Source organism: Zophobas morio, unplaced genomic scaffold, assembly GCF_036711695.1.
Source record: "Zophobas morio isolate AGI-343-1 ecotype UQ-CSIRO unplaced genomic scaffold, CSIRO_AGI_Zmor_V1 ptg000030l, whole genome shotgun sequence".
Classification (NCBI taxonomy): domain Eukaryota; kingdom Metazoa; phylum Arthropoda; class Insecta; order Coleoptera; family Tenebrionidae; genus Zophobas; species Zophobas morio.
The window spans coordinates 1,585,522-1,596,697 of record NW_026972135.1 but is presented as its reverse complement, the minus strand read 5'-3'; positions in this window follow the sequence as shown (position 1 = coordinate 1,596,697).

Genomic DNA, 11,176 nt, shown 5'->3' with positions numbered 1-11,176 from the left:
CGTCATGGCAAAGTAATCGATTACATTACATAAATAATTAGGTGCAAAACAAATTAAAAATTAAAAACAGACACATATCAATTAAAATATTCGTTAACAGCATAACAATTTTTTTCTAATAAATATCATTTAATAGTTTTCTTGAATGTAAAAAAATTGTCTATTTTTTTATATCGTTCGGCAGGTTATTATAAAGTTTACAGGAATTAAAGAATAAACTTCTTTGGTATTTTGACGTAACATGTTTCGCAGGTAGAAGACATTCCCTGTTTCTGGTAAAATATGTATGAGTAGCACAGGTTTGAAATTTTCCTCTATATTTAAAGGCAAAACATAATACCTTGCATATGTAAATATTAGCAACAGTAAGGATATTGTAAATCTTAAAGAATGGTCTGCAAGAATTCAATCTTTTCAGACCTGCGATGGTACGGATTGCCCATTTTTGTATTTTAAACACCCGATTAATTTCAAATTGAGATGATCTGTACCAATTCTCAATGCCATAGGCAAGTATCGAGTGGAAGTGACCAAAGTATAGAATTATCAGGATATCCCTACTACAGTAATGCGAAGCACTTTTAAGCATATAACAAACCTTCGTTAGTTTATCACAAATATAGTCAATATGTGACGTCCACGACAATGTGTTGTCAACTACAACTCCCAGTAGTTTACTAGAATTAGACAATGAGATATTAAGAGAGTTTTCAAAACTACTATACCTTTTCAGAAATAACATGTGCGTTGTTTTGTCATTATTAATCACAAGCCTATTTTTGTTACACCATAAATTTATGCTTTGCAATAGTCCGGTTGAAATAGAACCAACTTCTTGTAGATTGTTACCAGTTATCAAAAAATTTGAATCATCAGCATAATAGATTTGCAAAACATTAGGAAACTTTTGTAAATACAAATGAAGGTCATTAGCATAGATAATAAACAAAGTAGGCCCAAGGATCGACCCTTGAGGCACTCCGCAATCTACACTGGGAGAAGGTGGCATTATGTAACTGCACTTTTTGCGAACGATTGGATAAGTAAGAGGTACACCAATCTAGAGCAACCTTACGAATTCCATATCTATGAAGTTTTTCAATTAGTATTTGATGGTTCACACAATCGAAGGCTTTAGTGAATTCCACATACAAACCCATGGTTGTTAAATTTCTATCAAGTGATAACTGAATGTTGTGAATGAATTGGCTGAGTGCAGTGTCAGTACTAAAGCTTTTTCTGAATCCATGCTGGCAATTGTGCAAGAGATTATATTTTTCTAAAAAGCCTGGGAGTCTATCATTTACAATGATTTCAAGAATTTTGCCAATGCATGGCAGGAGACTGATAGGGAGATAGTTTTCCACTGCATTACGGTCACCCTTCTTAAAAAGAGGAATAATTAGAGCATTCTTTAACGAATCAGGATAGATGCCCTTTAAGAAGGACAAGGTAAAAATATAAGTTAATGGGGTAGTTATAAATTCCGACACCGCCTTCAATAAATTATTGCAGATGCCATCTTCACCGGCTGACATTGAAGATTTCAATTTATTTATTGCACTACCAATATCACTATTCGTTACTGCCGCAAAAAAAAAACTATCTAAATTTGGAGGAATGCTACTTCTGACAAAGTCAATATCTATGGTATTCGGTAAATTGGCAGTACAATTGTGCGCCACACTAGCAAAGAAATTATTAAGTTTTTCGGCACTTTCCTTAACAGAACAAGTCACACCATTTTCAAAAATTTCAATATTAGAGTCCTTAAAACTTTTATTCGTTATTTTATTTATAATTCTCCAAGTGGCCTTGCTTTTATTGTTTGCAGTCATAATCAGATTATCATTATAGGCATTCCTCCTTGCTACTAACATATCTTGATATTGACTGTTAAGCAATGAAAAAATCGGTTTAAAGGTAGGATACTTCATGGATAGATTTGCATATAGTGCCACACGATTTTTCATTCTAATTATTTCATCCGTCACCCACAGATCTTGTTTATTTTTAATTGAATTAGATTTGATAGTTTTTAAAGGAAAAGCAGTTGAAAATGCATTGCTTAAAATATTGCATAACCGATTGAAACTTACATTCACATCCTCTTCCTTTAAGACAGTATCCCACTTTTCAGTTGATAAAAGTTTACGAAAATAAGTAATATTGTCGTTAGAGAAAATCCGCCTTTGAGTGAGGTCCACTTTGGCTTTTCATATATTTTCAACAATGTGAAGTAGCAACATCTGACCAGAATGGTCAGATACGAAGTCGTTAAATACTGAAAAGTGACAATTATGGACATCCTGAATACTCACACAGATGTTATCCAGACATGAACTACTGGAGGGGGTCACTCTTGTCGATGCAGTAGACAGGGGGTCATATTGTACACAGTTAAGATATCATGTAATTTTTTTGTTTCCTTGTTATTGCTATCATTGAAATGAATATTAAAATCACCAGTGATTACTATATGTCTGTCTTTAAATTTAGAGAGGTGTGACAGTATCCAACTTATTTTATCAAAAAAGATGTTTAAATTCTGAAGGTTTGTTCCAGGAGGTCTGTAAATACCCACAATGATTAAATGATAATTTGGAATTTCTACGGCACAACACTCTATCACATTGATAACCGAAATATTTTTCAGAAACATAAGTTCCTTATATTTAACAATTTTTTTCACGAACAAATATAGCTACTCCTCCATGATCTACTGATTTATTCCAACAGAAATAGCTACCTAACAAAAAATTACCCAATTTGAAATTTAAGAATCTTTGCTCGTCCATCCAATGTTCTGTTATGACTAATACATCGGTACTTTGATGATGATACTCTAGGCGTACAGCTTTGTTCCCCAGACTTTGAATATTTTGGTTAGCAATTTTTAAGGTAATGCTTCGAAACATGTTGTCATCGTGAGAGTTTTCAAGGCTGGTTTTAGGCAGATCCGTCTTGTAATGCTGGCCTGATGTTATTTCTGTTGAATTTTTGGACTTCTGGGATGAAAAAACCTTGAGATTAGGACTCCATTTGGCCAGTAATCCGGATTGTAGATCTTTTCGAGATTATCAAAATTAACAGTAACCTTGAATCTTGAGTGAGACGCTTCATAGTTCTCCAGAGGTTCACAGACAACTTCTGGGAAGTCTTCCACCAAGTATCCTTTCAGATCGGCGCGGTTGTACTCTTGGCAAGTCTTCTGATGTATAGATAGGCTTTGGCTGGCGATGCCCTTATCGTCACAGAATCGCTTCTTTTACCAACGATCGGTTGTTTATTAACAATATTGGTCTTCGCTAATGTCGTTGAAGCTTCTCTCTTTCTGTTATTAACCATACTTGTCTGTAATGAGTCACACTGGTTTTTTCTATTTTCGGGCTTACCGCTTTCCTCGAGAAACGTCTTAGGTGAAGTCGGACTTGGACTTTGTTTATTTACATCAGCTGTTGGTTGTTTGCTGTTTTTTCTTGGCTTCGTGTTTTGGGTTATCTCTAATGGCGCTTCACCTTCAACATTGGAGATATCGGATTTTTTACCCAAACTTTTCTCACCAGCTTTTTCATGTAGTAGTTCGACATGCTTTTCTAATAGATGGATTTTACCCTTTAATTCATGAATCAACTCGTCTTTTTGCTTCAAGATATATTGGAACACTTTAGCATCCAAAATATTTTCGGCCGCGTCCCAAAAAGTCTCTGTTTCTATCTCACCAGTTGTAGTTTTCAACTGAGGCGTCGGTTTAATACATAGGGGTCTTCTGCATACCCAATTTTTCTTCATGTGGAAACCTCGAAGGTCAACATTTACACAGCTAGAGTGGAAGTTCTTACTGCAGATGGTACATGTAATCACTGTTTTCACATCGTCAATGTTAGTATTGCACAGAGCGCACGAAACACGTGTAGGCTGGTTCACCATCTTAGAAGGTATTGAAGAGTAGTAGATAAATATAATTAATTAATTGTTTCTTTTTCCACAGTCTTAGATTTCATAATATCTGAGTAAGTGGTAATTTTGTATATGTAAATCCCAGGTAATTTAACTGATTGTCGATAGTGTTAAAATGTTTTCATGTATTAACAGGCATGTTTTTCTACTACATTTTGCATTTTTTTCTTCTATTTTTCAATATAGGTATGTATTATAGTTTGAAGTGACTCTTTTAATTCATTGTGTTTATTCTAAACTAGCTGACCCCGTGAACTTCATTTCACCTACAGTTTAATTTTGAATCTGCAAAACCGAATGCTTTGAAATCTTGCAGATGTTTTAAACATATGATAAGCATAATAAATTTTTAATCAAAATCTATTTACTTATCCCCTCCAAAAACTTGATGACGTCAGCCCAAAATTTTGCCAAATGAATCCTATCTAAAATGTCCAAAATAGGATGAGACATTCCGAAAAATAATGATTTGGAGTGGACTCAAGTTGATTCGCGTTGCAATAAGAAGAAAAAATTAAGTACAAATACAGATATAGTTTCACCCAATATTCCGTTGAAGAACCCAGTAAGGCAAAATTGGAGTTCAGTTGATTTTGTTTTTCCTCATAGTAAAAATGATAAAACTGACAACACTTCTAGCTCACAGCCCACCGGAGCTAATAAAAATCCAAACTTTCATAATAAGAAAGGAAAAAATCATTCGGTTTTAACGGATGCTAGATCTAAGTTAAATCCTATTACAAAATACTGTCGGATTTATGTGTCTAATCTTAGTCCACTTCAAACTAAAGAGAAAATTTTGGATGTATTAAAAGAACTGGATGATAAGGCGGATTTTGAGGTAGATAAACCACCGGAACTTAATAAAAAAAGTACTAGCAGCGCCTTTACCATTAAAGCTCCTAGTACCTTCTAATCTACTTTGCTGAATCCAGATTTCTGGCCAGCAAATACATATGTCAACAGGTACTTCTCTTCAAGAAGAAAAGATACAAATTTTTCCGGTCAGCCTCAAGAACGAAATCCAGTGTAATTGACTTTAATCCAAACATAAAAACTTGTCTCATTCCACATCAAATTCTTGACTTGCCTGTGTCATCCAATGCTTCTCACACATCAGAAACAAATGGTTCATCTATGCAGCACACTTTTAGTTCTAATCCACCTTGTGGATATATGACAATTGTGCACTCCAACATCCGATCGGCTGTAAATAAAGTTCCTGATCTTCGTGATTTTGTTTCTTCAAATGCTCTGGGGGTCGTGGCCTTGACAGAAACTTGGCTAAATCCTCTCATCGACGATAAATTGCTACACATCAATAAGTTCACCTTTGTCCGAGAAGATAGGGAAACTAGAGGTGGGGGAGTTGCTATTTATATCCCTTCGCACTTGAAACATCGTAAAATTGACATTCCTTTAGATGATTCATTCAATACCTAATAGTCAAGATATCAATGAAAAGCACCACCATAACTCTTGGTGTATTTTATAAACCTCCTGATATTGCGTATAGTTGCTTTTCTATTCTTGAAAATATTTTTAGTTTCCTTGTGTTAGAAAACTATTCAAATTTTATATTTGTTGGAGATTTTAACTGTGACTTCTTAACTCATTCCCCAGGTCGTGACTTTCTGACACATATTATGTCCAGTCACAACTGTCAGCAACTTATTAATGATCCCACTAGAGTAACTCCGGACTGTGAATCTTTAGTTGACTTAATCTTTGTTAGCAGCGATCTGCCGGTTATCGAAAGTGAAGTGCTAGATTTGATGTTTTCTGAACATAATACTGTCTCTTGCAAAATAGCGTTAGAAAACCAGAAACCTAAACCCTTGTTAAAAACCATAACGTCATATAAAAATTTTCATATACATAAATTTGCTGAAGACGCGAACAAAATTGATTGGTCTAGATTCTATCAAATGTCAAACATAGATAAAAAATTTACCTATTTTAATCAGTCCTTGCTCATGTTACTTGAATTTCATGCACCTCTTAAAACCATTAAAGTGAAACAGCATTATCAACCTTGGTATACCGACAATTTAAAATTTCTGAGTAAAATCAAACGGACAGCTTGGCTTCGTTACAAAAAGTCCAGATCTATTGTTCATAAACAATTTTTTTGTCAAGTAAGAAATTTCTATAATTTTGCTGTTGCTAACGAAAAACGTGCCTATTATCACCATGTTTTAAGTTCTGTTTGTAATGATCAGAGATGATTAGATAATAATGTCAGGTCAGATTAATATCAGTTTTTGTTGTATCTGTACCTTTTGTACCAATGTTTTTTAATTTATTTATTTAAAATTGGTTCAATAAAAATTATTATTATTATTATTATTATTAAAATATTTCTAGTTTTTCTAGGTGATGCTAATGCTTCAGTAAGTAACAATTGATGCTCAAGTAGCATCTCGATACAACAAAAAAGGAAAACAGTGACAGTGTTCAACCATCAAGGAAAAAATCGAGTCACCAAAATATAAGTTGGTATAGGGTAGACACCTTGAGATGGAAATCTCTATGGCCAGTGTTAGAAAAAAAGCACTGCACAATTTATGCATAAATAAAAGTTAATTACCTGAAAAATTTTCGATATTTCCGCTCCGAATGTGTTCTTCAAACTGAATACACCTTTTGACGACGTTCCACGTTCTTGAATGTCGCCATGTTTAGTCAAAATTTACTCGTACAACGATCCTACTCGTTTTCTAAGCTGCTTTACAGACAGCTCAATCATTTGCCACGCCGATGCTCATTTTTGGATTAAATGCTCACAAAACGCGTAGATGTTCAATTTGTGTCCGGGGAGATACAATGTTTCGAGGTTCAACAAGGAACGCCAGCTATTGAAATTAATTCGAAGTGGCGATTCCCATACAAAATTTTTAGAATTTTTAGATTTTTTCATAACTATAAACAATATTTGAAAAATTAAACTGAGATTTGAGGAAACTCGTTATATTATTTTCATTAATGACACGCTAACCCTAATCAACTTGAAGGCATACCAAAGGTAATCTTAACGCGCCTTTGTTTTGCTTTGATTGACGTCAAATGTTTGACAGCTGAGAACAGAGTAGTTTGTGTGGGAAAAGGAAAGTGTTGTTTTTAGTATTTTCCTCGTAATTTTTATGTTTGTTCTCTCCATAAGAACCTTCCTTGGGCCATAACAAAAATATGAAAAAAAAATTAGCCGAATTGGTCGAGCGGTTCTGGAGTTCTGCGCTTAGCAGCACATTTGGTGATTCATTTTTATTTATATAGATTTAAATGGTTATGATATGATGATCAATGACCTGAATGAAATAGCTTTATATTAATTTAGGAAATTACAAGAAACTTTGTTAATCGTGCAACAATTATGGCCTTATGGCTACAAATTCGTAAGAAATTCCATTCCTGAGGTTTTAAATTGTTTGATTCTAATCTGTTAGACATTTGTGCAAGTTTGTTTTTTAAGGAAACAAGTTTTTTAAGGAGGCATACACTGAATTCTATCTTAGCATAATAGGAAAAGAAAATGTGCAAGTGCAAACTTCTCTCCCATTAATAATTGTTACCTTTGTGCTTTTGCTCAAAATATTGCAAAAAGCTTGAACCTTTGCAAATGTAGTTCTTTGGATTTTTTTGTACGCACAATCAAAACACACAATGGACTTTTCAATATCCACGGATACTATGAGGGTTAAAATAAGTATGAGCACAGCTGCATATATATCTCTTGGGAACTTTCACACTTCTCTTTTTCAAAAATATCTATATACATATTTTTGTATCAGCTAACGGAACAATAGGGGTTAGGTTGTCAAAGCTTTCTCAGAATTAGAGGTACTATATGATCAGTGATTATATGTGTATTGTGTAGGTACTTTTTGAAACGTCAATGTAGAAATCCGTATGAATATCGTCAATACATTTCGCAATATTATTGTAAGTATGGCCAAATTTTATTCGTGTACAAGAAAATGCCAAAGATTCGTTTTCAAAAGTATCTGCATCAATATAATGAGCTGTTTTGTCCAAATATATTTTTTCATTGGCACTCCAAATATCTGTTTTTGTGTAAATATATTGAAGACATGTGAATAGTTTTTTGCATTTTGCTTTACACAAGGTATTTTAAAATGATTTTCATCTACTCCCCTATAGATTTTCTAAGTATGTAAATTAAAAAATATCGTTCCACGAAGGTAATGGCTGGAAAGTAATTGTAATTATAATTGTTGGTTGCAAAACTACCAAACACTCTTGAAAAAATAAAGTTAACTCAATCTCTTCTTCTATTTGTTGTTTAAATTCCTTCCCTGCAGTTGGAGATTTTTCGTTTGAGAAAAGCTGCCCACTTTATAGTGCGCATGTAGTAGGTACAAGACACAACGGTTATTTGTTGGTGTTATTTCAAAGGTAATTCGCTCCATTAATCTTTCCAGATGATTCATTTGTTTTTTCTTATAGGTAGATCTGATTTTTGATGAATCCAAAAATTGAGAAGTCCAGTCTTCAAGAAATCCTAAATTTTCTTGAGTAGTATCAGCTGTAGCTCCATCTTGTTGGAAGAAACCACCTTCAAATTCTTCTCAATGCACCTGTTCTAAAAATGGTTCCAACAGTTATTGCCTGTAACGTTGGCCATTAATCGCATTGTGAAAAAATATTGCCATTTTTTCACGTGATAGGAAGAAGAAGTTGCAATATTGCATCCGACGGATGTCATAGTGTTTATAATCGTGTTTAAAGCTTACAAGTTCGGAAATGACATAATAAGGTAGGCGAACTTAAAATTGGGACTATTTTTCAAACGTATTTACTATTCAAACGAAAAACAATAATGTAACAATAACATTATAAACTTATTTCTTAATAACTCCCAATGCTTCATTAACAGCCACTTCATTAATTCTCTTGCGGTTGTTCCACAGCAATCGTTTGAAGTATTTTTCGTCAAATTCCTTGATTTTCTTTTTTATTCGCTGCTTCAATTGCCTAAATGTCGAAACTGGCTAGTTTTCTTCAAAATATAAGTACTTTATTCTTTAAATGTGACCAAATAATGTTTACTTGAAGACGATTTGTCGTTTTGGAAAGAAAAATAGGATTCATCATCATAAATCATGTCTTTTTTTGGCACTGAGTATTGAAATCACCAGAAAATAGGGCATTTAATCTGGCTCTTTGTCGTTCTTGTCGTTCAGTTGTCGATTTTCATGCATCTATTATGGTATAACGGTTAATTCCTTTTTGTTTTAATATTTTCGATATGTGCCGATCTGACACATGATATTTTCTTGCTAACTTCGATACAGTCGCCCCATTTTTCCTAGAAAGTTTAACAATCTTCGGAATTTCTTCTTCCGTTAATTTTCTTCTTTTTTTTTCCAGACTCTTCTTTCCTTTCTAATCCACCACCTCCATCCAATGTTTCACAAACTCTATACATAGTGGTTTTCCCAATTACATAATTTTTTAATTCCTTAACCGCCAAATATTGAGCAATCTTTGGCTGCCTGTCATACACTAAATTTATTAATTTTCTTCTTCCAAGTTCTTTTAGTGGGGCCATTGCTAATATGACATTTTTGCTTAAAAATAAATTATCATTATAACAATCTAAAGGTCATATTTAAGATAGCACTGTGTAAATTGCTTCTTTATACAAAAATTGTGGAAATTAATTATAGTCCCGATTTTAAGTTCGCATACCTTACGGAAAAAAACAAAATGATGTACTCGGATCACACATGTCACGTTTAAAGATTGTCTACTTTCATTGGAAAACAATTATTTAACTTTTAGAGCACCTTTACCACATTAAATTATGTAACAATCTCTTAGAAAATATGTATTTACAACCAACACAAATGATTAAATAAAATTTACTGTGAAATATTTATTCTCCTAAATTTGATTAAAAAAACAACTTCTAAAGAAAATTTGCATAAGTCAAAATTAATCTCTCAATTAAGCAAAATTATATGAAACTAAGTTCTTTTTAAACCAGCTGTTTTTCTTAAATGTCCAAAAAATTTTAATTACGATGTCGAAGTTAAAACCAAGAAATTTATTCTTTTCCAATTTGAGTTTTGATAATAATTTTTTACAACTGTGCAGAATAATTTTGTGATAAAATTCAAATACGGTCCTTATAGGGAAAGGGTAGTGAAGTCGGAAACAGAATGTCTTGTTCTCTGAGCAGAAATAAATATTAGTTAGGAGTATTATTTATCAATAAGCAAATAATAAAAAACGTTGCAATTTTCACAGTAAATATATACCTACGTAAAGAACACTTCAACCAGTATATGTTAAGCAAATAAGTTTACTTTTATTCTGAATTTAAAGGTGTGGTTTTGGGAATATTTACATGTATCGAACTAGTGATAAATTTATACTTAAAAACAATTTGTTTAAGTTATGATTAATGTACTATTTTACTTCCTGAGCGTTGGCCAAAGAAATATTGTAATCGAATCCATTGGAAAAAATGCGTCTTTTGTTTCCGCCTGTCTGTCTGTTTGTCTGCCTATCTGTCTGTCCTCCGTCCATGACGATTTTTGTTAGACAGACAATTTTCGAAAATATCTTACCGATTTTTGTCAAATTTTTGTATTACTAATATCATGTAGATGGTGAAATGCTAACCAAACTTTTTCTAATCATCCCCACCAACAATGTGATGACGTCACCTTAAAATTCTATATAGTAAAGTACACGTCATTACACGTGTAGTTTATGAATCCGTATTCAGTTTTTAACCGAAACGTCCAGATTTTTGGAAAAGTGATCATAAGCATGGTGAATTTTTAATCAAAATATATATAATTATCGTCTTCAATAAATCCTATCTAAAATTTGCAAAACATGATCGAGTCCACATTTGTGATTTTTCACTGCATTCGTACTAAAAGACACGTCAGTTCTTCCGGTCGATTTTCCTTTTAATACGCTTCCCGTTGTCCGAAATCTGTCTATAATTTGGTAGACGTGATAGTACAAGGCAGTACCTTCAATAAGTTTGTTGGGAAATTTTAGTCGAAACTGTGCCTTGATTTCAGGAATCGCCAATCTCCATTTATTAAGCGTCTACTTCGAAAATAAGGTTCAATATTAAAAGTGTTTTCTCGTATGGTATACATTTTATTTGCTTATTAATCGAAAGTTTTGAACAAGTATTGAAAGTGATTGACTATGTACCATGTGTTCATAA